Source organism: Rousettus aegyptiacus, unplaced genomic scaffold, assembly GCF_014176215.1.
Source record: "Rousettus aegyptiacus isolate mRouAeg1 unplaced genomic scaffold, mRouAeg1.p scaffold_m13_p_4, whole genome shotgun sequence".
Classification (NCBI taxonomy): domain Eukaryota; kingdom Metazoa; phylum Chordata; class Mammalia; order Chiroptera; family Pteropodidae; genus Rousettus; species Rousettus aegyptiacus.
The window spans coordinates 33674963-33702232 of NW_023416307.1; the positions used below are offsets into that span (position 1 = coordinate 33674963).

The following is a 27270-nucleotide window of genomic DNA, read 5'->3' on the forward strand; positions in this document are numbered from 1 at the left end:
TGAGGGGGGCACATTCAAGCCTTTTACCCTGCAGGAGCCCTCCTAGGAAAGGGTAAGTCATTTGAAGATCCTGATAGAGGATTTTTCCTTCCCCATCCCTTTTCATTTCCATTTGAAAGGTTGGTTGGTAGAGCAAGGCATTCATTTTTCTTCATCTGCTAGAGAAAACTTTGCTCTAGTATTTGGTGCTTACAGTAATTAGGAAATAGAACTGTTTCTGATTTTTATTAAATTCTTTTCCACACTGGTCTTACTATTGTTTTGTTTTTCTAGAACAACTTTTGATTTCACATCTGCCAATTTACCCTTGTTCTCATTAAAACTTAAAGTGAAAATACTTTCTTTCAAAAAGTTTGACCCTACTTAGAAAAGCCTAGCTAAAATTCCTTCCATTCTTAAAATCACCTTTCCCTTATACAGTTCTATTGTATAAAAATAACAAAAGTAAATAAAAAGGAAATAGAGTGAAAGCAGAAACAAAAGGGAGGAAGAATGGGAGGAGAAATTGTTACTTGTTTGGGAATCTTTAACTGTATGCTTATTGTGGGTGGATAGTCATATATTAAGTAACTAGCTTGCCTTTTTTTTCAAGTTCACATCTCAAATCTTTATTCAGATTTTTCTTCTAAATTGACACTACAGAGGGAACATCATACAGTTATTAAAATTAAGCAGAATGCATCCATCTGGCGTGCCTTTCAGGAATCCAACCCACTAATTTTTGCTATGGGTCTGATGACTCACCCCCTGAAGATGCAGCACAGGGAAGAATTTCCTCATTTTGCAGAACTGCCAAATCTCATTCACTGCTGCGAAGGCTCCTCATTTGGGGCTCATTTTTAAAGTTGTTTATCTGTTTAAAGTCTTTATTTTTTAAACTCTCCCTCAGTAGAGGGAGTATGTCATGATTTTCTAAAGAGAATAAGCATATACTTCCCTCCCGCTAAGATGCCTCAGCTTTTGGCTAATGAATTTTATTTTCCCGTCTCTTTCTTTCACCTCAACTACATCTCTTGGCCTCATTTGTTCCTTGGAGGCTGCAATTTCTTTTCTTCTATTGAGACATTTGTCTAATTTACCCCACTTGAAAATAAATCCCCTTCGTCCCCCTTCGGTCTCCTTGCTTTTAAAGCGGTTAATCTAGGCTCTTCACTTACCCCTTTATTTTTAAATTATAATAATGGTTACTGAGTGCAAACTGCAGGCGCGATAGGCAGTACTCTCCCCTCATTCTCTCTCGAGGGAGGTACCTTTATTATTCTGTTCAACAGATGAGATGGCACAGAATTCAAGTCACTGGCCTAAGGTCCTAGAGCTAGAAGTGATGACGCAGCGCGTTATACCCAGCCATCTGGCTCCAGAGGCAATGCACTTAAAAACATATTTAAAAAGTTTTAAAAGATACAAAGAATATTTGTAAAATATATGCAAATTATAAAAGAAGTTCATCTCTCTCTCGCCATGGGCCAAGTTTTCCAGTTTTGCCTACTTAACCCCCTACTCTCCCATTTTTGGGCCTCTCGCCATTTAACGCTATTCCTCGAGGCCCCTCTTCCCACTTTGCTCGGCAAACGTGTCTTTCATTATGACTCAGCCCAGCCCGCTCCCTGCCAGGCGGCTGACGCTCGCGGCGGAGGCGCCGGGGCCGCCGCTCGGGGGCGAGGGCTCGCGCCGCGGCTCGCGCGCGCTCCTCCCGCTTTACGGCTGCTGAAAACCCGGCCCGCGCCCGGCAGCCGTACCGCAGACGCGCCCGCGCCGCTCAGGTAACTGGAGTCCTTCTGTTTTCAAAGTTTTGCCAAAACCAGCTCGGCGCTCGGAGGCAGCGCGGTCTCGACCGAGCTGTCGGGCCTCCTTCCCGCCCCGACCGGCGCGGCCGTGGCTCCGACCGCACCCCTGCGTGGGTCCCTGGGCGCCGAGTCCCGCGGCCGAGGGGCGCTTGGGCGGCGGCGGGGCGGGGGCGACCCCGAGGGGAAGCGCGCGGGGCGCCTGGCTCCGGCCGTCTCCGTGCGTGCGCTGCCAAACGGAGTCCCCATCGCCGCCTAAAGGCCCCCGGCCACCTCCGCAAGCCGGTCGTTTTAAGAGCGGAGCCCAGCAGCTCCCGAGTGCTCGTTCTCACATGTCCACTCATGCACACGTGCCTATTTGGCTGCCCGAGGAGGCACCCTAGCGGGACGCAGGTAAAAACGAGCCGCGCTGCGGACCGGTGCGACGCCCTCGCGTGTGCATTGCCTGTCCAGAGGAGGTGCCGGAGGAAGTTTATGACAACAGGCTGTTGGGAGAGCAGCCTGTTACGAGTGCCTGCGCTGGTTTCTGTCCTAGTGTCTAGTTTACCACATTTGCTCAACGGTCTCATCCTTCCATCGCTCTAGTCCCCACCCTCTTCTTTTTCCACATTATTTACTTTTTTCCCTTTCTATTTGTTTCTTTTTGGGTAGCTCATTTTTTTGGTGTCTTGTGTTCTTTTGTTCCTCACTGTTCGAATAACAAGTACACCTACAATAGCCTTTACTTTTCTGTAGTTCTTAGCTGTTAGTCTGCTTACTATGCATTGTATATCCTGAGGAGCAGAGTGAAGGATCCTGGACCTGTACAAGTGACTAAGTTTTTGGATTGTCCTATTGCCTAAATTAGCCATGCAGAGCAGGAGGACATGAGATTGTTTGAAACCGACTTTGGAAACATACAACGGTCCTGTTTTCTGTTGATGGACTGCATCTTCACAAGCAGTCATAGGTTCCTGTAGTATTCACTCCATTCAGTTCAATCCAGTAACAGTTCATTGAATATCAGTCACGGATAGCTGGTGACAGGTTAAAAGAGAAAAGAGATTCAGTTCCTGTCTTCCAGAGACTCCATTTCCAGGAGAAGGGACCATAGTGAGTACTGGGATAGTGGTACAAATCGCTCTGGGTGAATGGCTGACAAAATAATTAAGGAAAGGGTTGGTTTTTGTATTGTGCTTTGATGTTTGAGTAAGATTTTCCCTATTTTTCCCCCCTAAGTTTCAATAAAAAGATCTTTCAACAGTACTTTCATTTCAAACTATTCAGAGATTTTTCTTTACAACTGGCAGTAATCCCTGATCTCAAAACTTCTGGGAAACATAAAAGTAACTCCTTTTCACAAAGGCCATCTAATGTATGGTATTCTTGGTACCATACAAACACTATTGTAGACTTTTATTATAGGACCAACAAGAGTGAAATGATACAGTTTCTTAATTGCATGAATAAAATATTACAGGTTCAAGTTGAGAGCTCAGTATTTATTCATTTAGTCAAAGATTTCTTAATTGCTTATAAGCATTGTTCTTGACACTGCCCTCTTGGAGCATGCATTCCAGTGGAGGAAGACATTATAGGAAAGAGAAAAATATAATTTGATACTGTAATAAGTGCTCTGGAGATACATAAAGCAAGAGTTTGTGTTTGTGTGTATTTAGCAATTTAAAATAGGATTGTAAGGAAAGACTCCAGAGAAGGTGACATTTCAGTAGACTTGAAGGAGAGGGAGTGAGCCATGTGATGATTGGGGCAAGAGCTTTCCAGGTGCATAGAATAGAAAAATGCAGAAGCTCTGCATATTGGTGTGTTCAAGAATCAGCAAAGAAACCAGTGTGGGTGCAGTGAAGTTGAGGAAGGAGGAAAGTAGGATATATGGTCTTAAATAAAATAGAGGCTAGTTAGTTCTAATGGTTTAGTAAGCTATTATGATGACTCTAGTTTTACTTGAAGTGATATAGGAAGCCTTTGAAGTGTTTTTTTTTGTTTGCTTGTTTTTAATCAAAACTGTTTAACAGAACTGTTTAACACCATTAGCCTGATTATCGTGTTGAGTAAAGATTGCAGGAAGGCAGGGACAGAAGCTGGGGAGCAGGCTAGGCTATTATGATAATCCACGTGACATGAGGGTGGCTTAGAAGAGAATATTAACAGTGGAGCTGGTGAAAAGTTCACATTCTGGATGTATGTTGATGGTACAATCCACAGGATTTGCTGTTGTTGGATATAGAGTGTGAGAGCAAAACAAATTAAGGGGAACTTAATTTTCTAAGCAACTGAAAAGACAGAATTTCTTTTTACTGAGATGAGGAAGATAGCAGAATGTGGTAGTGAAGATTAAGAATTTGGATTTGCACATATTAAGGGTTAGGTAAATTTTAAATATCCAAGAAGGGATGTCAGTCATGCAGTCTGAAGGCCAGGCTAACATACATTTAGAATTCTTCAGCATATAATTTGTTTTAAAAGCTAAGAGTTTGATAAATTCATTAAAAACGTGTGAGATTAGAAAACTGAAGACCAAGAACTGAGCCTTGAGGCACTCCAACATTATGAGATAGAGAGCAACCAGCAAAGGATTCTGAAAAAGAGATGTATGCTAAATAAGAAGAGCAGGAGAGTGTGGAATCCTAGAACCCTTTATTTGGATAAAGGAAGTGTTGAAGAAGTAAAGAACTGGTCAACTGTTTTAATTAATTTACTAAATCACTGTTCGATTAATGACTCTCATGGTAGCAGTTTCCATGGAGTGGTGAGTGAAAGCTTGTTTGGAATATTTGACAGAGTAGAAGAGAAATTGAAGAGTATGATTTACACACACATATAAACACACACACACACATACATATACGTATATATGTGTATAAATACATATATATACACACATACACACACACACACATACATCCCTCAGAGAATTTTATTGAAAAAGGAGGGAGAGAAATGAAGCGTTAGTTGGAGGGTGATTTGATATAAAGAGTTTAAAAATGCAAAATAAGGGAATGTTAAGGAGAAAAAGCGAGTAAAGATGCAAAATTGATGCAGGGGAGAGGGGAAGGAGGATGCAACAGGAGAGATTATCTGTTGTTTAGGATTATGGGCTATTTATTGATAGTATAAAGTGAGAAGGAAGACTGTGTGAACATAAGTGCAGGTGAAAGGTATGGATGTTCTCTTTGGAGAGTGGCAGAGGAGTTGTGTTCCTGGATAAATTTGTAGGAAATGTTATCTTTTCCAGTTTGGTCAAGGATATATCTGATGAGAGATTACTTTGAGATTCTGAGAATTTCTGGAAGCAAGGAATTTAGTGTTTAATTAAGGAAAGAAGAGAAGGGATTTCTACCTTAAGTTCTGTTTGGCAGAAGACTTGGAAAGAAAGTTGAGATTATAAAATACAAGTTAGCTAGAGGCAAAGGAGGAAGTCAAGCAAGATCATAGGGAAAGATTGTGATAAGGAGGGTAAAACATTAACTCTTAACTCCAGTGCTGTTGTATAACTACAGTAAAGTTCTAAGAATATTACTATTATATCAGAGAGGTACTTTAAAGACCACGTGATCAATGGAGAACAGTATTGTCGCTGATGGTAAACCTCATAGAGAGACAATACCAGAGGTCTAATAACTCTTTAAAGAGATGTTAACTGGGCATAGATTTCAGGTTACATTTTGAAAATGATGTAATGAAGACTGGATTGACAACAAATTGGGTATAGTGCAAAGATAATATTTTGACAACATTGCTCATGGATATTGAGCACTTTGACAAGATGGGGAGAATTGTTGGAGTTGGCAATAGTACTTTATTTGAGATGACTCGGTCATGTAAGAACCATTTGTTTATTGAATCTTCATTATTAAACACATTTCTGTATGAGATCTTGTCAGGGATGGTGCTGCCAAGATGGAAATGACATGATCCTTGCCCTCAAATGACCATTTCTAGTAGAGAAAAAAGAAAATGTACACAAATATTTAGAGAGAATTGATGAATGCCTTATGAAGAGTTCTAAGTGCTTTGAGAGTTTTTAAAAATTATTATGGAAATTATCAGACACTCAAAAGTAAAAAAAAATAGAATAATGAACTCCAGTGTACTCATCACCTTTCAAAATGTATCATTTTTCTCCTAATCTTGTGTGTTATGGGAGAATAGAGAAGGGAGAGATTGTTTCTATTTGTAGATCAGGATAGGAAGAGTTAATCAAGCAACTCATATATAAGAGAGGTAGAAAGAACATTAAAGTGTCTTGTACAGTTCTTGGTTCTGGTTCTGTACCTGTGGGGCTTTTTGGGTAACTTTTTATTGCTCACTTGATCTCTCTATTCTTTACTTTCTCTGTAGAATGTAGTGGTTACTCTACCTATATCAGTGGGCTTTCAAGCTACAGGCCTCAGGCCAAATACAGTATGCCACTTTTTTTTGTGTGTTAATGTTTTATTGGAACACAACTACATCAGTTTATTGTTTGTTTCTGCATTTGCTGTAGATTGTAGAGTTGAGTAGTTGAGACACAGATGGTATGGCAAGAGAAGCCTAAAATATTTACTGTCTGGCCCTTTACAAAATGCTTGCCAAATCCTATTCTATATGATCTCTGAGATTCCGTTAGCTCAAATATGTTAATCTGTTAAATAACAGACTAAAAATTAGGGATAATAGCTAATTTTTCTTGAGCATTTACTAAGAGCCAGTGTTATTTTGGTTTGTATGTGCTAATTCATTTAATCTTCCTCAAAACCCTATCAGGTAGGTTCTGTTATTTCTCAAATAAAACAGGCGTAAGGTGGGTAAGTAACTTGCCCAAGGTTACATAGTAGTAAGTAGTGGACCCAGGCAGTCCTGTTTCAGCATCTGTATCCTTAACTATAATGTGACATTTTCTTTAGATACATAGAGCAAATACATATGAAAAGAATTTTAGTCAAAAATGAAAATTAATTCATAAATCAATGATTTGCACTTAAGTAAAGTCCTATATTGTGGTTACAGATGTAAAGGTTTTAAGATGCCAACTAATCCTGAAAGTATATTACAGTTGAAAAGTGTATGAAATTCAGATATGCGTGGATAGAAAATTCTAGTACATCATCATTTTCTCATGTAGCTTTAGTGGATTTTTGAAAGCAGGATGCTTTACTTAAAAAGTGAGTAAATATAAAATGATATAACAATAGGAGCCTAAATATTGTTTCTTGTGACAGTATTTGTCAGTTGTTTGGGGTCCATCTCTAATATATGACAAGTTCTAATCAAAGTCCTGACCCAGCTAGCTTTTGTGCCCAGGCCTTCTCTGGCTTTCAGTTTTTTTTTTTTTTTTTTACTGAAAAACAAGAAGATAGCTCAAGATTATTTGGGGCTTCCTATAGCTCAAAAATATGATTGTGTAAATTTTTACATGGCACGTTCAAAGAAATAGTTGAGGTAACTGTGGAAGAACCAGGTTTGTTAAGGCAAAAATTTAAGCTCCCCTTTTTTCTCTCTATACACACATAAACATATATACAGATATGTATAAACAAATATTAACCTGTACATATGCTATAACAAATCATTGTGATTTATAGTTACATTTGGTGTGTAGGTAAACATCTGTTCTTATATTTGTGTGTTTTTGTATTAGTACGAGGGAATAGATCCCCCCCCCCCCAAAAAAAATACGAAAACAAAAACATACAGTTTTGTGGAAAGTAAGTCTTGATGAATTCCTTGACCTCTGTGATCTGACATTGTCGCATATTTTCTTTAGCAAAATTTGATTCGTTGCTCAATTTGTTTGTCATTTAAAAGCAAACTATGTCTGATATCAGGGTTGCCTGTTTATACTTTTACATGGTATATTGATGTCAGACACAATTGTAATTTAATTGTTTTGACATTTTGATCTGAGTGGTTCAGATTAGAAAGTTGGTTTATCTTGCATAGAAACCTAGTATTTTGAGCCGAACAGGATTTTTCTCTAACTACTTATTTATAAATATTTCAATTTTTAAAAAGTTGAGTTTTAATCATAATGGGAATTTATGCTTTCAGTATTATTTACCAAAGTATGATTTGATAGGAATATGTTATAGATATTTTATTTTTTAGATATTCAGTCATGAAAAGAAGAGCTATGAATCCTTTAAAAACATAATGAAAATTTTACACTTTTGACTTATTTTCATTGTATATAATACAACATATGAGTGTTTTTATATTACAGGTGGCTTTTTGCTTTTTTATAACCTTGACATGTAAAATTATTTATGAACTTCTTTAGATTTAGAACTTATATTCTTCCAGCCTTATCTTTTGATAAATTTATTACTCTGCATAGCCTGTGCTTTCTCATTCCTGTGCATTGTCTAATTATCATTGGTGATAAAAAAAAAACCCTCAAATGCATTCCTAAATGTACTTTGGGTCTCCTTATCCTTTTACACTTAGAAACTGGAGTAAAAAAACAAAACAGAAACACTTTTAAACAAATAATAATCTCTGTGAATAATATATATATATTAACATATATATATATTTATATTTTTTCTCCTTGATTTTTAATTTAACGCACTACTCAGTAACTTGACAACTTCTTGGGGCATCTCGTAGTTCTAAGCAGCACTTACATCCTAGTTAGCTCCCAGGGGTACCATGTAAGTTTTTTGAACCAAACTGAAACAGTCTCCTCTAGGCTTCAGAACTTTAAGAATGTACTGAAACTAAAGTAAATACAGTCTGGTGCATTTCAACACTTAAGAAATTCTGGTCATAGAAATCAGCTTTAAATTTTTAATTACAATTAGGTGATAAAAGTATCCTTTTTTTAACTTTCTCAAATGATATGAATCTGATTGGGAACAAATTAAGAAGTCTTACAGTCCTGTACCATTTCCCTAAATTTAATTTTGCTAAATTCCCAGAAAACTTTCAAAATAAGAAAGTATTTTCAAGCAAAATGGCTGCTAATTATGTAGGAGGCCTAGTCTAGTGTGTGTTTGTGAAAACGCCTCAAGGCTTTACTGCTTCTTTTGAGATGTGACAGTGTGTTAGTGATGTTTCTGAGGGAGGCTCTGTTTACAGGAGCTACATGGTTCCTAGTATAAGCCCCTTTCTAGTAAGTCATAACTGAATTCATACAGTGCAAGAAATTATCCCTCTTCTAAGAATTTCTCCAAAGGTAGCCTAGTCACCAGGATTCTAGTGGCTACCTCAGAATAGGCCAGCCTGAATGATTTGTATGTCACCTAAAGATGATGATTCTCTAACAGGGGTCTTGTGAGCTATGTTGGAGGACTCGAGGCCACAGATAAACATGGCTATCTTCTTGGAATTTCAGATTTAGTAAAAATTCTTTTTGGAAAAGTAGTTAAGTAATTAACTGGTAGTTAAGTAGTTAAGTAATTTAACTGGTAAATTAAAAACATAAGTGAATGCAAATATGATATCCAATGCAAAATGCATGATTTTAAAAATAAAAGATGAGACTTAAAAATAATTTCTTGCTTTTGGTAGATCTCTATAGAATATATTTTCAGACCCCAGGAAGGGACACATGTTGATACAGGTAGGCAGTTTGGTTGTCATATTCACATTATTTTTAGTCACGTTGAGCTTATTTTTTAACTATCAAATATTCAGAGTATTACTGTTTACCTGCTTTGGTTTACTTGCTTTCCTAGTATTTATCCATACTGATCTCTTAGGTCTGTGGGAATAATGTTTCTCTTTACTGTTTTTATATTTCTCCCATACTCCTGAGATTGAGATATGATTTCTGTAATAAGGTTCCTTTCCCTTTTTCACTTTCTTTTTGAAACTATAGAAATACAGGAATTTGCAAAGGCTGTACAGAGAGGTCTTGTGTTTCCTTTAACTAAGTTTTCCCCATTGGTTATATCTTGCATGACTAAAGTACTGTATCAAAACCAGGAAATGGACATTGGTACAATTTGTGTGTATAGTTCTATACCATTTTATTTCATGTAGAATCATAGTTACCACCACAATCAAGATATAAAACTCTTCCATCACAACACAGATCTCTCTTACAGCATCTGACATAAGAGATACTAAAAGAATCAGACGTTTAATCTAGTAAAGGAATTAATCACTTGCTCCCATCTAATTTTTGAAATGTTTTTATACAAATACTAGATCATTTAGTAGTTTTGGCCATGTAAGAGGAAGAAAACTTAATTAGTAAAAATATTTATTATGGATAAAGTTATCTGTGAAAGAAATTTTTGAAGGCTCAATCTCAAGTTGCCTTTGAAAACTTTTTAGAATGTTAGACATTCATATGTTTGGAGATAGGGACTAGATGATATCAGTGTTCATCTCTATTAGTAATCCTTATATGTATGCTGAAATCCCAGAAAATAACTTAGAAGAGAAAATGGGAAAGCAAATAGAGGGGTTTTGTACTTAAGCAACCTTTATCTTGCTGTGGAACCCAGAGTTGGAGGAAAATAACATTACCAAAATCACTGTTAAATGACGTTGTTCCTACATAGGTGTCTACATAGGTGTTAATGTCTACAACTGCATCAAGATCATTTGATAGGTGTTAATGTCTACAACTGCATCAAGATCACTCACTTTATTTCATTTAACCAATATTGGGAGGATAATTATTCTGTTACTAGGGTTCTCTGAAGGTTTTCTTGATAGATTTTCTCAGAAGTATTTCCCAGCAATCATGATCTGGGATTTTAGTCTCATATACTGTCATATTGACAGTGTAAAGGTATTGTTAAAGTACAGATTTCATATATCTTAGTTTTAATAGCTTACAAGATATTTTTAGCTTTATTTGAAAATTTATGATTTTCAATATATTAACTAGGTACCTTCTGTCTGGCTTTTAGCTGTACAGGTAATAACTTTTTGGAATTTTGGAGATACTCTTGACATTTCGTACTCTAATAATGATAGCTGCTTCTCCATTAGCCTTTTCTCCTTCTTTTTAGGTTATTTGAATAAAACAAAGAATTCCTGTCTCTTCAGTTTACTCAGTAGTCTAAATGTTTCTCATAATATTGTTGCTGTTGTGATATTTAAATATTAGGTACATATCATTGTTGCTTTATTATGTACCTAATCAGTTTTCCAAGGTTAAGACAAATATATATATAAACATATTTTTTTCGTTTTCTTTATTAATTTTAAATTGGGTGCATAGGAATGGCAAGGCAGAGAGTGAGATGTTCATCTTCTCAAATATATTTATTCTGTTCTACTGCTTGAAAATGATTTTTTCCAAAATCTTTAATTTCACTCAGAATGAAAAAATAAATTTATTTTAATGGTTATTAAATGTTGAACATTTTTTTTAAGTTAATTAAAAAAAAAAAAACCAAACCCTGATATTGCGCATGTACAGATAGTTTTTACTTTTACCAAGGATAACATGGTATGCTGCCATCTGTCTCTAACCTCTATCAATCTCAGTTTGGGAATGTTGTTGTGGATACTGCTATTACTGGTGGTTTAATTTATTGCCAATATTAGAGACAATGATATCAGAGAGATTAAAATGACTCCTCATCACCAGTTCTTCCCCTCAATGGAAAAAGTTGCTTTTGACTTCATTGCTGCCTGGTGTCTATTTATAAAAGAGCAGCCATTCATTTATATGTTCAGTATCAAATATAAAAATCTAATTGTGTGATTTTTTTCATGTCATTGTTACCAAGAATTAAATTTTAAAGCAAGTCGAAAACTACATAATAGAAGCTTGATGTGTTTGTATTATAATCTAGACATTTTCTTAGTATATATCCAATCTGAATTCCTCTAAGCATTTTTTATGATTTAAAAAACCCATCACAGTGTGTTCAGGACAAAGTAGTTACAAAACCTGTACATTAATGTTTGATAAAAAAAGATTTGCCATTAAGGAATTACTCTACTGCTCATATCTTCTTTTTGGTTTATGTATTTTTTGGGGGGTAGGCGAAAAAGTCTTTACCTTTTTCACAACACATTTTGGCTATGTAGCTGTTCCTTCACTTTAATGTAAAAACAAAATTGCCTTGAAACCAATAAAACATTAGTCATTAATGAAGTGCTAAGGTTAGCAGAGTGGTGAAGGAAGGGCCTTGTCACTTTGGTATATGTATTTTGGTAGCTTGCTTTTAAGCAGTTATACATCCTTCTAGGACATCTGCTTTGTGTTTCTCTTGCACCTCACTCTTCTTGACCGATGTTTCAGATTTTTAATTTTTAAAATTTATGAAGTGATACTAATAGTCCACTATACAGGGATTATTGTGAGAATAAGTTAAGGTGGCATGCTGAGGAAACTATAATCTACATACATGAGTATCTTTGGGGTTATTTGACTCGGTTTAAATCATAGTTTTCTATCTTAGTATTCCATTACTCCGTGATTCTTGAGTACTTGGTTGGCCTCTATATTCTCCTCTCTAAAATAGTAATGGTTTTACCTGCCTCAGATTATTTTGAAGTTAAACATGATAAATGTATATGAAACACCAATACATTGACTGGCACCTAATACTTAATAAATGTCATTTCCCTTTTCCTTCCCTTCCCCCTTTCAGCATTTTCTCATTTTCTACAGTCTTGAGGATAGGGACCTGGTAAGATCAATGTGTACTAGGATGAAACCATTTCATTCTCTGTTCTTTGCCAAAGGCACCAAGAAAGGGGCTTTTCTTTCCCAAAGGAAATTCTTCATTGAGGTTAGTGATGGGGTTTCCTTATGGGTGAAAGAAAGACTGGATAGATTTTACAACCTGTCATTCAACAGTTGTCTGATATCTGGTCATGTAACTGTCACTCTGCTTAAAAATCTCTTGTGGCTTCTCACTAACTTCGGGATGAAGTTAAATTTCGTAGCCCACTGAACAAGGCCCATTGTAATCTGGCCTTCATTAAAGGCTTCACCTTCATCTCCTATCCCTTATCCTAAACATACTTTTTGATATAATTCTCTCACGCCCATCCTGAATATAATTCTCTTTTTAGTCTCTTGTCTTTGCACACATGTGGACACTCTGCTTTCTCCCTTCTTCTCTAAATGACAGATACCTCTTTATCCAGCAAGACCCAGTTAAAATATATCTTTTTGTAAATGCCCTCTCTAACCCCAGAGACAGTCACACTCTCTTTACTGTTGTCCTATGTTTCCTTGTATACATGGCTACTTTTATTAGCACAGTTTTCAATATATTTTCATTCTCCATTTTCCCCATGTTCTGTTTGCAACATGGGCACAGTGACCAGAGTGTGCTTATTAAACTGATTAAATGAATTGATTTTCATGACAAAATCTAAGTAACCTGTAATATAGCCATTCAAACCAAAGCTACTCCCAGATTCCACCTTGACCCTCAATGTAAAGTTGTCCTCCCCCAAGTGGATCATAATCTAATAACTGTACTCTCCTTAGCCTTGCCAGGCGCACCACGGTGGTTTAGGCTAACATCAGGTAGGATTAGTGGTTGAAGATACAACTTTGTATTATTTCACTGTCTTTTGCTGCTTACACAAAGCTGGTGTACTTTAAAAGAAAATGGATTAACAGATAGGAATTGAGGATTTCCTTTACTTGAAAGTGTCTGAGAATAGTCAGTAGGGCCAGGTTTTGCCCCGTTGCAAGCTTACAAAGGAGTATGTGTGTTAGGGCATGATGGTGTACAGATGTGTGGGTAAGCTGGGCAGGAATGAAGACAATGACAAATCCTATGTTTCTACAGGGAAGTTTGTTTCTCAACAGTTCCCAAGGACACTTGAAGTAAATAGGTAAAGAGAACTTTGTGAGGAAAGAAGCAGGAAGCTTGAGAATATAAACTATGTTTAAGAGTTATATTAAGCATGTAGTTAAACTGAGAGGAATGAGTGATGGTTAGTAATAGAATTGGAGTTGAATGTAATTGTGAATGGGTCACATGCAGGTCATAAAAATGCCATCCACTGGGCTTGTGTTCACTTTTTGGGACGCTTAAAGGTACTAGGTTACACTGCGTAACAGGGATGGCATAGGGAAACAGAGAAAAGGAAAGATTAAATCAGCTTGACCATATTTTTCCCAGAATGAATATTTATTTGGATATGTTGTTAGAAACATGGTTTGTGGACAGATCTAAGAAATCAGGGGTTTTTATAGTGATAATAGATAGCTGGAGATCATTTGGACATTGCATTTAGTAAAGTCAATAAACACTGAGGGCTGTTTTTGCTGAGAGAAACAAAGGATGCCCTGATTTGCCCTTCACAAGAGCTTATGTTATCATTGGAGGAATGAGAGACTAAAACAGTCACTAAAAGGTAAGAAAGGGTTGTAATGAAGGTAAACTAGGGAGATGATGGTTAGATACTGATATTATTAGATAGCAGTAGCTTATAACACATATGTAGGATTTGCTTTTTCAAAAATTTATTATGCCTACTCTCTTTTCAGCTTGCTCTGGCTTTGTTTTTTCTTATGACTGAACACGTGAGTGAAAACTGAGGTTAGTTAAACTTGAAAAAATGTAATATTTTTAGAATATCTACTTTTTGTTATAACATTTTAATTTTATGTGTCCTCTATTAGAAGCTGTACCACATTCTTCTTAGAAACATGTGACTGATAAAGTAAATTAAAACTAATAAATAAACAAAGGTGTTAGGATACAAAAATCAACACTATTTTACATTTAATTAATTGTTACTCTCTTAGAACATGATTCTTATATTAGAGGTTATAAGTTACTTTCAAAGATCATCTAGTTTCGCTCTTTTCATTTATAAAGTTGTATTAAATGACCTGCTCAGGTTCACATAGGTCTGACTCAAAAGAGACCAAGCTATGACTAGAAATTGATGTCCTGGCTCGCAGTCCAGGTCTCTGCTATTATCTAAGTCCATGCATTGGCATTTTTATTATTTTTGTTTTGTTTTGTTTTGTTTTGTTTTGTTTTTTTTTTAAGAAGCTTTGGTACAAGTAAAGGCTTTACCATTTTTTTCCCATTGTATTGTGCAGTTGTACTTTCAGTGAATTTATGTTATTTCACATTATTTTGATGGAACTATTAAACTACTCAGGACCGCTTCTTAGTTAATATTTTCTTCAAGCCTCTCTTATGTTTCTTGGGTCTACAAAGAAAACCAGAATATCAATCAAGCTAGCATTCTTCCAGGGCAGAGGAAAACCTGAAGGAATGAGCAGGAGAGTTGAGGGGAGGTGGGTTGGAGGGAAGGGATGGTCTAGAGGAGTGGTTCCCAAGGTCTTTAGAAAATTTCCACTGGTCTTTGACAAAAAGAAAATAAGGATTATGCAGGCGAATTTTTTCACTCTTTTATTGTGTAATTATATCTGTCCTACTATATTGAATAATGTTATTGACAAAATACAAAGTTGCTAACCTAGTATCAATCTGTAATTTTTTGTTTTGTTTTTAGTTTATGGGTGATGAAATCCAAAAGACTCATTCAGAAATCTGTCATGCTATTTAGGGAGAAAAGACCCAGACGAGGCTTCTTAATAGAAGACTGGCTCATAGCGAAGTACTAGATGCCTGGTATGAGAAAGATGGAAAGAGACTGGTGTGTTTTTAAATGGAGGAAATGTCAGCTTTGAAGATAATGGGGAAGTGGGGAAAATGAAAATGAAGGCTGTTGTTTAGTTGGTTTTCTCAGGGTTGGTGTTACTTGCATAGGAAGAACATGCAGTGGACAGTGGCTTGGAAGAATGCTTATTTGGAATTCTGGGTGTCTGCACTGATTTTCTTTGGTAATTTTAGCTCAGTTATAGAATTGCTGAGTGCTTCACCCTTAAAATGGGAATTAAAATGCTGATTTTTAAAGCGATTTGGGATTCTCAAATGAAGTGTACCATTGAAAACTTCAAAGACAGTTTGCTCACTTGGATACAGTTACTCCACTTTGAAATGAGATTCAACTGAAGCTTTACAGAGTGGTGTTAGTATTCCTAATGACAGCAATCTTGCCCTTTATTCATGTTTCCAAACCATGTGCATGTCATATTGTATGTGCTCTGTAATTATGAAGTGATGTGAAAAAATTACTTAATTTTTTTGGAAAGTTGCCTTAACATGTTAATAGGATACTGGCAACATTACTAAGATTAAAAGCAAAACCTGCTTACAGATGTTCTGACTTTATAGGAACATAAATGCATGCTGCTAAAGCAAAATGAAAAAGCAAAAGCAGAAACACTCCCCTTGCCAATAACACTCATAAATAATCCTCAACAAATAAGAGCATGTTCTAGTGCATTAAGAATTATGACACCTGGAATCAAACATAGAATAAAGCATACTAAGAACTATTTATTATTATTTTTTTCTTCTTCATATCATCAAAGCCTTAAATGTATTTTCCTCTTGGATCAGAAAGAGAAAGAATTCAAAGATCAATTTTGTGTTCGGTTAGCTTTTTAGTTCATGTATTAAAAAAGTGTTAGGAAAATGGACACATTTAGCATTTAATCCCATTTGAAGAAGATTGGATGGGAAGATCCAAGTGATACAGATCATGCATTTATTTACTTATTTTCTGATAGCAAAGCACAGTTATTCAAACATACATTATTACTCTGGTTTATTACATTTACTTCAGATTGACTTTCAGAGAATATTTTCTTTGAAAAACTAACATTAACATTTTTTTCTAATCAAAGTAATAGAATCATTGCAGAATATTCAGAAAGCCTAGAAATGTATAAGGAAATAGAAAAATTTGTTACCCAGAGATGTTCTTTAAAATCTCAGCATTTTTTTCTTCTGATTTTTTTTCTATTTTGTTTTTTTTTCTTACATTTTTGAGATCATACTAGAAATTTTAATGTTTTGCTTTTACAACCTAACATTTATAGAGTGTTTAAAATATTATTTTAAACTTTGCAAATGTAACTGTTGATGACTGCATGGTACATCATCTCACTTGGTGGTAATAAATCTATTTCTCTCTTTTGTTGGATATTAAGTTGCTTGTAGGAATATTAAATCCTTAACACAAGTTTGTTTTGTTGAGGCTTTTCTCTTCAATTGAGTAAGGTTATTGAAAAAAAAAAAAACTTTTTGATTCCATTTTTCTTTCTTTCATCCTTTCAATTACTTGCTAGCTAATTCCTAGAATTTTTCTCCCTGTCCTTTGTAATCTGAAAAGTTTGTTCTCCACTACCGATATGACAGCTTTAGCTTAGTTGTAATGAATGTATTGCAGTTGTACAAAGTACATATGACTCCTCTTAAGTTACTAGGAACCTCAACCACAGGTTCTTATGCAGCTTGAGAGCCATAAAAATACTTAGAATATATACAAAGATGCCTAATTGAATGTAAGGAGTGAAATACTACTTATTCACTGTATAGTTTAATTTTTTTGCTAGTATCAAGCATTTACCTCAGTTGTATGCAAAAATGAAGTGTTTTATGCCAATATTAATACTGATGACTGCATGAATTATTGATTTTTTATGTATAATTTATTTTTTATTGATTTCAGAAGTACAGCAACAGTTTGTATTATAAACAATCTGATGACTACTTAGGTCATATCTGAGTTTAATAATTATAGTCTTTTCAATACATTTTATCATTTTGTAGGAAAAGATGGATAATGTTGTGGACAAGATTATTGAACAAAATTTTTGATTTATAGATTCCGTGATAAGGCTATGTGGATCCTTCCCTGGTTTAAGATCTTTGTATTTATATTGGAAAAATCTGCCACTTTGTGCACGAGTAGATTAATATTCAAATGAAAACTTTTCTAAACACTTCTTTTCTCAAACATTATAATAATTTATTTTTTAAATAAGGCTGTGAAATAAAATTTAATTGAATGTTAAACTTATTTCTGGTAGTAGTCACAAAATATGATTATAAACCAAGGTCTACTGTTTCATTTAAAAGATAATTTTTTATGGTATTAGGCTTTCTAAATTACATTTCTCTTATATATTTTAAAGAATTTTAAGACAGTGCTCTGTGTGTATGTGTGTGCATGCTTGTGTGTATGTAAGGGTTTATTTTTCTAATATCTACATGTTCAAATTACTTTAAAGAATAGCTTATCTGCCATTATGTACTATGAATTTTATATATCATTAAAATAATAATTTGAAGTTGAAATAATAAATTGTGTGTTCTATGGTAATATTCCACTTAGACTGTTTTAGAAATTTGTCATATAACAAGATACAATTTATCATTTTTTTTGTTTTTTATTGCAAATATTTAATATTTTATTCATTTAATACCACTGTTCTACATGGAAGGCATTGGAAAAATATTAATTTGCCCCTAGAAGAGTCCTGATTTTTGTTTTAAAACATTTTTCTTTAAATATTTCTTTTTAAATGTTATTCTGTATTTCCAGAAACGAATGGCTGTTAGAGGATTTATCCTTGGTTGTTGCAAAATCCTTCAGAACTCAGCACAGTACAGCTTTAATGAATAATTGAATAAAATGATGCATTCACTATCTTTCCAAATGGAAAGATATTTTGTTTTCACAAATGTACTGAAATCAGAATTCAAATTTCTTCTGTATTGTTTTAGTTAATTTAATAGAGTAATTCTCAAAATATTTAACAAACATTTACTGAGAATACTATGGACCATTTAAAAAGATGTCTTTAGGAGTAAAAACGTAGAAGTACTATGAAAATCAATGAAAAGTTGCCAAGATGAATTGAAAAAAAATTTAGTATTATATATCTCTTCATTTAATAAAATGACTGATGCTCTGAAAAGTAAAAATAAATCTGGATTCAAAACTGACATTTCTGAGATAATTTAGAGAATGAAGTCAAGTGTTTGTAGAAAGGTGTCAGGATACTCATCTTTCAGTTAGGAGATGATAGATTTCACTGCACACTCTTGAAGTGAAAGTAATAAAGGTGAAGACAGAACAACACACAATGAAGTTCGCTAAAATAAGCTAATTCATATTACAGAGTTAGAATAGGAAAGGGTCCTACAAAATTTTTTTGTTTTCTTTGATTTATAGTGTAGAGGTGCTGGTAGAATCCAGTTTATAAAAATGGTAACTCAGTAATCCCATTTGTTTTGTTGTCAGTGTTCTGTCATATTACAAAGATACTTGTGAACAGTCTATATATCTCTGGGCTTTAATTAGCCATGAGAACCTGCAGAATTTTAAAGTGAAAGTAATTGCTCAGCCTCCGATAACTTGAGCACAGTGAATCACCTCCCTTAGAAGAATGCTACGTAAAACAAAACATTGTACAGAGGAGACAGGAAAATACAGTTAAGTTGCTGGGAGGGATTTGCAGATTTTGTGAGATCCTGCGGAGAGTCAAGCAAAATCTGCATTATAGCACATTATCTCCTGTGGGGAAGAACCAGCAGGATTGCTTATGGTTCTCAACTGTCTGTGCTCTGTATGCTTTTGTCCTACTAAGTAAAAAGCCTTCTACTTGCTGGAAACCGTAACAGTATTAAAACACTGAAAGAAAAGAATAAAAATAATGAAAAATATCAGTTACATGAGGAGGACCTTTATAGCCAAGCTTGACAAGAAGACTGGCAGTCAAGTTGAAGGGCGATTTGATAAGCTGAGATGATTTTGCATACACTTTTTAAGAAATAGCTATCAAATTGGAAGAGGAAAAATTAGGTTAAGATACCTGATTTGTAGATATATCTGAAGTCTTCTTGTGTGAATCCTAAATTTAATGCTGTAGTTTAACATCCTCCTATTTTTTCTATTTGTAGTCAGGTTTTTAAATTTACTTTGTCTCTGAAGCACCTTTTTCTTAAGTAGAAGTGACGGAAGAATCCAAAGTTGAGTAAGAAATAAATTTACAAGTAATCACTAGAGGTTAGAAGGCTAATTTAGAAATTAGGAAGCTGATAATATGTATTGGTAGTGTCACCGTTGGGGCCAATGGAGTTTGGTTGCCCTAAGGGTAGGGGAGAGGGAGAGGGATAAGACAGCACAGACATGTAGTTAGCATTTTTCCTTGGTTCTTCCTCAAATGAAGCCATGAAGAATCACAGGTCATTGAGATTTAATAATTTTATTAAAAGTTTATTTTAGGAAGGCAAAGAATGCCCCAAGGAGGCCCATGTTCTCAGTGCTATAACCAACACAAAGGGGCCAAAATGGCTACAAAAGGGCCAAAAGGTCACCAAAAAGGGAGGAGAGCCCCGAAGGGCACAAAGGACCCAGAAGTAGGAAAGTCTAGCTCCTATTTGGGCTGTGATGGGTGGTTCCAAAGGCAAGTGAGGTCATTTTGACTGACATCTGATTGACACTAGGCAATAACTTTGCCTACTGCTCACATATGTCCTCATAATTCAGTCTGCTATAATTAGACTCATGAACTTCCAGATATAGTCATGATATTATACTCATGATGGTATAATGAGGCTATGTGATCGGCAGTATTTTCTGCGCATGCGTTTGTAGCTGGTTAAGGCTAGCAGCTCTTATGGTTTTCATGCTCTAGGATTTGGAGTAATTTATAACCCTAAAAGGGAGGTGTTTTGGGGAGTTCATTAAGGAAGGTCTTCAAGGGAAGTTTCTATGATTACAGAGCTGGGCCCCAATTTCTTTGTACCCCTGTCACTCACGTCAGACTAGCTACCTAACAATAAGAAAAATAAGGAATTCCAGAAAACCTCATATTTCTGAGCTACAATATTTCTTGATTTTAATCTTTATTCTTTTCTTGATTTAGACCTTACTGTCTTTAGTTGGTAGGCTGATTCCACAACTAATATTCAAATCCTTTTAAAGTGTTTTATATTTAAAGAAGTAATGTATATGAGATTGTAGTACCTTATTTTAACCTTTATCTGTAACATTTTTTTTATCAAGTTAAAAGTAATAGGTTTTATAGTAGAAAAACTTTATAAGTTGAACCCTGCAATCTTCATTTTAATTTGTTAGATTCATTTTTTTGTATTATTTTACCTTAGTTTATTATATTTACTTATTGTAATTTTTGACATTTTTCAAAGGGAGAGGAGTGTTGTCTTATTAAACCATTTACATTGTCTTGAATAAGGAACGATCTTATTTCTCCTTCACATAACCGGGTGGTTTGAAGTTTCAAACAGTTTTTGAAAATAAATAAAATTGTTGCAGTTATGTTTTCATTTGATGGAATTTGTCTAATATAATAGCCAGTTGCTCCAGGATTTTAATGCATTAAAGTGAGTTAAACAAATATTTGATTTTGACAAAATTCCAAGTGAATATTAAATTAGATTAATGTATAGATTGTTTTTCATTGGATTAACATACATCAATTATTTTCAAGTTGCTAACACTGTAAATATTCGATTATGAGTCACTTTTCAGGTGAATATGTTAAATGAAATCTCAGTGTTGCTGATATTTTTCTTCCTGTAATAATTAGAATAAACTAATGACTGTAAAGAAGTTGGTGACCATGTTGTGATTTGTAAGCATTTAGCATTTATTGAGCGGATCATATGTATATAAAGATCTAAGAAATGTTAGTGTCTTACTTCAGGAACACTGCTTTAATGATTAAAAGGTACTGGTAAATTTAGAGTATAAGTAATGTGAGTTTTGATTGTTTTGACCTGAAAATTCATTTTTATGCACAAGAAAAAAATTTTTTTTTAGGATTCTTATATTAGAGAGATTATATATGAATGATTCTCTGTGCATGTGTTTTTAAAAAGACTTGTTCAAGCAATCGATATTTAAAAAAGTAATTTGACACAATTGAATTGAACAACTTTTATCATTATATATCAATGCAAAGAAATTTGGTAGTGATCCTTTCTTAAACAGGGACTGTCTTTCATTAACCTCTGAATCCCCGATTCTAGCACAAGTGTGTCTAGTTAAGTACATACTCAGTAATGTTTATTGAATGAGTTTCAGCATCTTGTAAAGTTTTTGTCACTGTTTAATTAAGCTAAGATAACTATTATATGATCCATTGAAAGTTCAAATAAATTTAAATGTTTCCAAATATAGTTGTTAATTATATTTAAATTACTGTGCTTTTCTGCTGTAAGTAGTCATTAAATTAAAAATCAGCTATCTGAACTACTACAATGTGTTTTTCTTTCTAATGCTCTTGCAATGTTATAGCAATTTTTTGAGCATAGAAAATATCTGTTTTCTGACACCAGCCTCATTTTGGTCAGTTCTCTAATATTGTCCTTCTGTTTATTAATTTGTACTCATTTTCATTTATTACTTGTAGTCTTTTACTCTGATAGCTAAATATATATGCACTTTTTAAAATTTATTTTTACTTCAAGTTTTTAACTTTTCGTAATACCTCCATTGCCCAGTATTTAGTGTATGTATGTATTTGCATGCATTTGTGTAGTTATAGACGTTAAGTAGCTATAACAAAGACATTCAACATTTACATTGGCTTGAATAAGATAGAAGCTTATTCATGAAACAAGAGTAGGGTAGTTCAGATTGTCAAAGCCATTAGTTTCATAAGATTACCAGCCCCAAATTCATTGTATCTGATTGCTCTGCAGTGTCTTAAGAAGTTGAGTTTGGGTCAAAGGTTATATCTGGGTTACTGCCATGTCTGCATTTTAGTTTGAGAAAGGGAAAAGTAGAGGTAGAAGGCAAGCAATTTCCTTTTAAGCAAGTGGCCAACATTTTTGACATTTCATTGGTTAGAACCTTGTCATATGGGTACATATGACTCCAAGGGAAGCTGGGAAGTACAATGTCCTCATAGGTGGACATTCATTCAGCTAAAACTCTATTACTATGAAAGAAGGGAAAAATGGATTTAGGTGACCACTACTAGTTGCCAGAATGCATTTAAATAGTATCGTGCTGGTTGGTGGTCTTCTTTCATTTGTCCCCTGAGGCAATTAAGGAAGAGATCCAGGGAAGGATAGAGTATTCTCATTTTTGTGGAATGTGTCTGTTCTGATCTAGCAGCATGGTGTGTTAAGCATAATTAGTAGGACTTAACGCCTAGGTGACCCCATGGAAGGACTTTCCCTTAAGTATCAACTGTAATAGAATTTGGGTTTGAGGAGTTTTATTAAGGGAGATTGTGTACATATTGTTAAACATTCCTTTTAATGTTAATGTTACAGCTGTAATTTCCTTCATTTTCTTTATTAGCACTTTGGTGAAGTTATAATTCCCATCGATGCTTTTCATGTATTGTCCACTGTCTGCACAGTCTTAGGTTAATGAAATGCAGGATTTATTAGAACATTTTTTTGTTTATGATTTATGTATTCTATCTTGGGCCGTAAGGCTTTTCACATTAAAACATTGTGGAAGCTCAGGAAACTCAGGGATTCATATATTACTGGTGGGAGTCTAAATTATCATTTAGAGAAGAATTGGTTAATATTTATGAAAATTATTAATACACATACCTTTTAATACAGCATTTCTGTTTCTATAGGTATACTTACACATGAGACATGATGTATTTATAAGGTTATTTGTAATACCAAAGGTTAAAAACATCTTGAATAACTGTGGGTTAGAGACTGGTTAAATAAATAATGGTACATCCATAAAATGGAATACTATACAGCTATATAAAATGATGAAGCAGTTTAAATTAAATACTGAAATGAAAAAACTATGATTTATTATGTGAAAAACACTATAGAAAAACATGCGATAAGACTCCTTTGTAAAAAGGGAATAAAATAGTATATATTCATATATGCTTGTAAGCACAGAAAATATCTCCTACAGAATTAGAAATGCATATGGTAGAAACAAAATATTTTCATTTAGGAGTTACACTATAAAGTTTTCTCTTAGGATTCCTAGTCTTATCTGTATGAAATTGTCTGTTTTAGTGTAGTAAAGGGAATTTTTCTTCATGATGATAAAAATTACAATATTCATTTTATAAAAATAACTATTGATTAGCTAGTCCAACTCTCTTTGATGCAGAAATTCTCTTCACAGTATCCTTACTAATTAGTTGTCCTTGATGTGTTTAAACACTGACATTATAGAGGCTTGATTACCTTTCTACAATAGCTAGTTTTGTTGATTTAATTATAGTGAGAAAGCTCAAAGAAGATCTGTCTAGGGTAGGACAGATCTGGGAACTAGATATTACTAGCCTAGAAGAACTGAAATGTTCAAAATGGTTTCTTGAAATAAGTGGTCCAATTGCCATGAGAAATGTTGTAAAGAGGGCCCATTGTTCCTACTTGAGGCAGTGCATCCCATTAAACAGTGTTAGAATTCTTCTTTATATGATGATAAAATCTACCCAGATTAACCTCTTCCATGACTTACATGCATTAGATCTTAATTCTGTCCTGTGACGTATTTAACAGCCTTTTAGATATTATTCTTTTAGTAAAAGAGGCACCAGGCCAAAGAACCTTTATTCCTTTGATGGTTCATCATAGTCTATTTCCAGATGCTAACGTCTTCTGTTCTGGATATTCTTCAATGGAAATGTGGCATACAGAAGTGAATACAACTTTCTAGACAGTATCTAAAAATACAAATGATATTAGATCTTGCACCTGTCTTGTTTGAGATTGAGCTTGTGTGTGTGTGTGTGTGTCTGTGTGACTGCTAACTAAGAACATATTAGTTCTTTTGGCACCTGAGGTACATTTGTTGTCTCATTTTGAGTTCGAGGGCTGTTAGAGTACCCATATACTTTTTATATGAGCCACTACTAATGATGGTCTCTACAATTGCTGTGTCTACAGTATTTTTTATTTCTTACATAAAATATTCTTATGTTTCTCCTTTGTTCATTATAGAAAAAGAAAAAAATTGAAAAGCGAAAGGAGATTCCAAGTTATACTCAGTTGTAGCCTCTATTAATACTTCTCTGCGTATCCTTGCAGGCTGCTGGATGATACCCATTAGTCAGCTGTTAAGTCAAGTTAGTGAATTACAGCTAGCATTAAAAAACACACACACACACACACACACTAGTGTAAAATGGAAATTATTGTATAACGTTGTATACAGAAAGAGTAAGTATCGTTCTATGAAAGTTCCATGTTAGTTAAATACTTTTATGTATGTATGTATGTATGTGTGCGGTGGACCAAGATGTACAAGGTATTTATAAGAACGATCACTGAAAAAGTTAGAGGATTGATTTTCTCTTTTTTTCCTTTCCCTCTCTCTGTCCTCATTCCTCCTCTTTTACTTTCTCCCTTCCTTTCTCTCTTTCCTTTTATTTTTTTATAAAAATGAATTCCTGTTTTGCATGCTGTTTTTAATGACTAATTCATTCAACTGTGTTTTGAACAACTGGCTATGTCAAGCATTTGTCTCTAGAGGCATTTTAAATGACTAAAGAGTATTCCATGATGTAGATGGCCCCATCATTGACTGATTTTGTAATTTGTTTTAACTCTTCCTTTTCGTTGGACATTTTGGTTGTTTCTGTTTTTAACACTTTTAAATAAATTTGTTTAACAATTTAAAATAAATCAGCCGAATGTCTTCATACTTATTTTTTTTCTTATGAATAATGTTTAGAAATAGGATTGGTGGGTCAGAAGACAGGCATAATTTTCAAATCTTTTATAAAAAAAATCCCAAATGCCTTCCAGCAGTACTCTTATCTGCAGAGCCTACCAATTAGATAGCTTAAAATGATAAGTATTGTCTTTCATTTTATATTTTCAGTTGGTTTGTATTTTGAGGTAAGACCTTATGTTTATTTCTTTAACATTTCAATGTATAAGTATAAGCTTTCCCTTAAAGTCCTTCGAGTCCTTTTAAATTACTCTTTATGTCTCCTAAAAGATGCGTTATAATTTCAAGATTTACTCTATCTGTTAAATGTATTATTCATAAGCCTATTATATCATCATCAAGTTCACTGATCACAATATTGTAAATAGGTTGAGTGCAAAATTAGAATCACAAGGCATAATACTAGAAACATTTTATCTACATTGATAAAGATCTACTAATGAGTCATAATCCTGGGCAAATGTTCAGCCATCCCAGTTTTCTATCTTTTTCATAAGAGTCCATGTGATATTTTATCAGTTTTTTTTTTCTAGATATCTTATGTGAGGTAACATGCATAGTGGTTGTAAGAAGGAAGCTTCAGAAGTAGAGTGTTCTGTGTTTGAATCATATACCCATAATTGACTAACTCTATGACCTTGAGTATGTTGCTTTATCTCTGTATGACTCAGTTTCCTCATCCTTAAAATGGCAATGATAGTATCTTTTCTCATATGGTTATTGTCAATGCTTGGCATAAAGTAAGTGTTTGATGAGTGTTGATATTCCTGTTAATAACTTTGGTGTCTATAATTTTTTAGGTAATTTTAATAAAAAAAGAAAATTAAAATCTGGCATGGCCTCTTAACTCATGATAGCTCTTCGTGATCAGTGCTTCCTTTGATAAGAGCTCACAGATCATTTATTAAATAATTATTTTTATAAGATATAGCCTAAAAGTTTGCTAGGGATTATACGACTATCTCCATTCTCTATAGTTTTATCTTATACTCATTTTGGGAATCAGAATTTATTTTCTAGTCTCAATCTTCTGGCACGGTCAGAAATCATATCTGTAGTTCATGAGAAAATTCTAAGAATTTGTCAGAGTCTGAGAAGTTGGAATCATTCATGCAAGACAAGTATTCTTATTGTCTCTGCCTCGATCTTAGCCTTCTGTTAGTTCTTAATAATGTTTATTATACCTGTTCTAGTTTGAAGATCATTCTCTTTGATAGAGCTAAGTTGGAATCGAATAGTTTCACTTTTTCTATCATTGGTTTCCATTCATTCAGCGAGTGTTTATGGAACAACTAAGTATACAGAATTGCTCTGGTGCTTAGGGAGGAACTGGTATCAGTGAAAGAGGAGAGATCACAAAATTCTATTTATAACATTTCTCATTTTAAATTTCAAGATGTCTGTTCTTTACTGTATTTATTATTTCATTAAGCTTGAGGACAAACTCATTGTTCCTTGCCAACTGTAATGGTCTGTCTATACCACTAGGCGTTAAGTTGCATCTCAGTGGAATGAATCCCAAGTGTTGTTCAGAACCAGGTGTTGCTCTTTTAAAGCCATCTGTATAACCAACTATTCCTTTTGCATATTTGTGTTCATTTTCTTGTATCACTACCTTCAATGAGTAGGAGAGAGGAAAATATAACCTAGGCTTCAATGGCCTATAATTTTTTATCTGTGTAGATTTTTTTTTCCTCATAATCATAAATGTGGTTCAGTGTACAATGCATAGTCTTTGGAATTAGAGAGAAACTTGTGTTCAAACCCTGACACTTTCTCCAATTAGCAGTGTGATTTTTCCTGTTTCTTAAAAGCTTCAAACCTGAATTTCAAGATTTACAGAATGGGGCTAATAATACTTATCTGGGTGACAGTTAGTTATCTCATACTATTTGCCCTGTCTGCCAACTTGAATCAGTAGATCTGGTTAATGATTGAGGACTGTTACTGCCTTGGATCTTAGCCAGAAGATCGAGAGGCTATAGGATTGTTAAATTGTGAAAGGCTTTCAGGCAGTCTCAGGTGATCTTCCCTAAGAAAACACCACTTT

The 27270-nt window shown here is 34.4% G+C and overlaps 1 long non-coding RNA gene across 1 annotated transcript in view; it reads left to right on the top strand.

Moving 5' to 3' along the window:
- The first annotated feature begins 1714 nt into the window (after positions 1-1714).
- LOC118601637 overlaps positions 1715-27270 on the top strand; it is a 49245-nt gene continuing 23689 nt past the window's right edge. The window contains exon 1 of the long non-coding RNA XR_004950419.1: positions 1715-1763. This is a non-coding gene — a long non-coding RNA (uncharacterized LOC118601637). The remainder of the gene's footprint in view (positions 1764-27270) is intronic.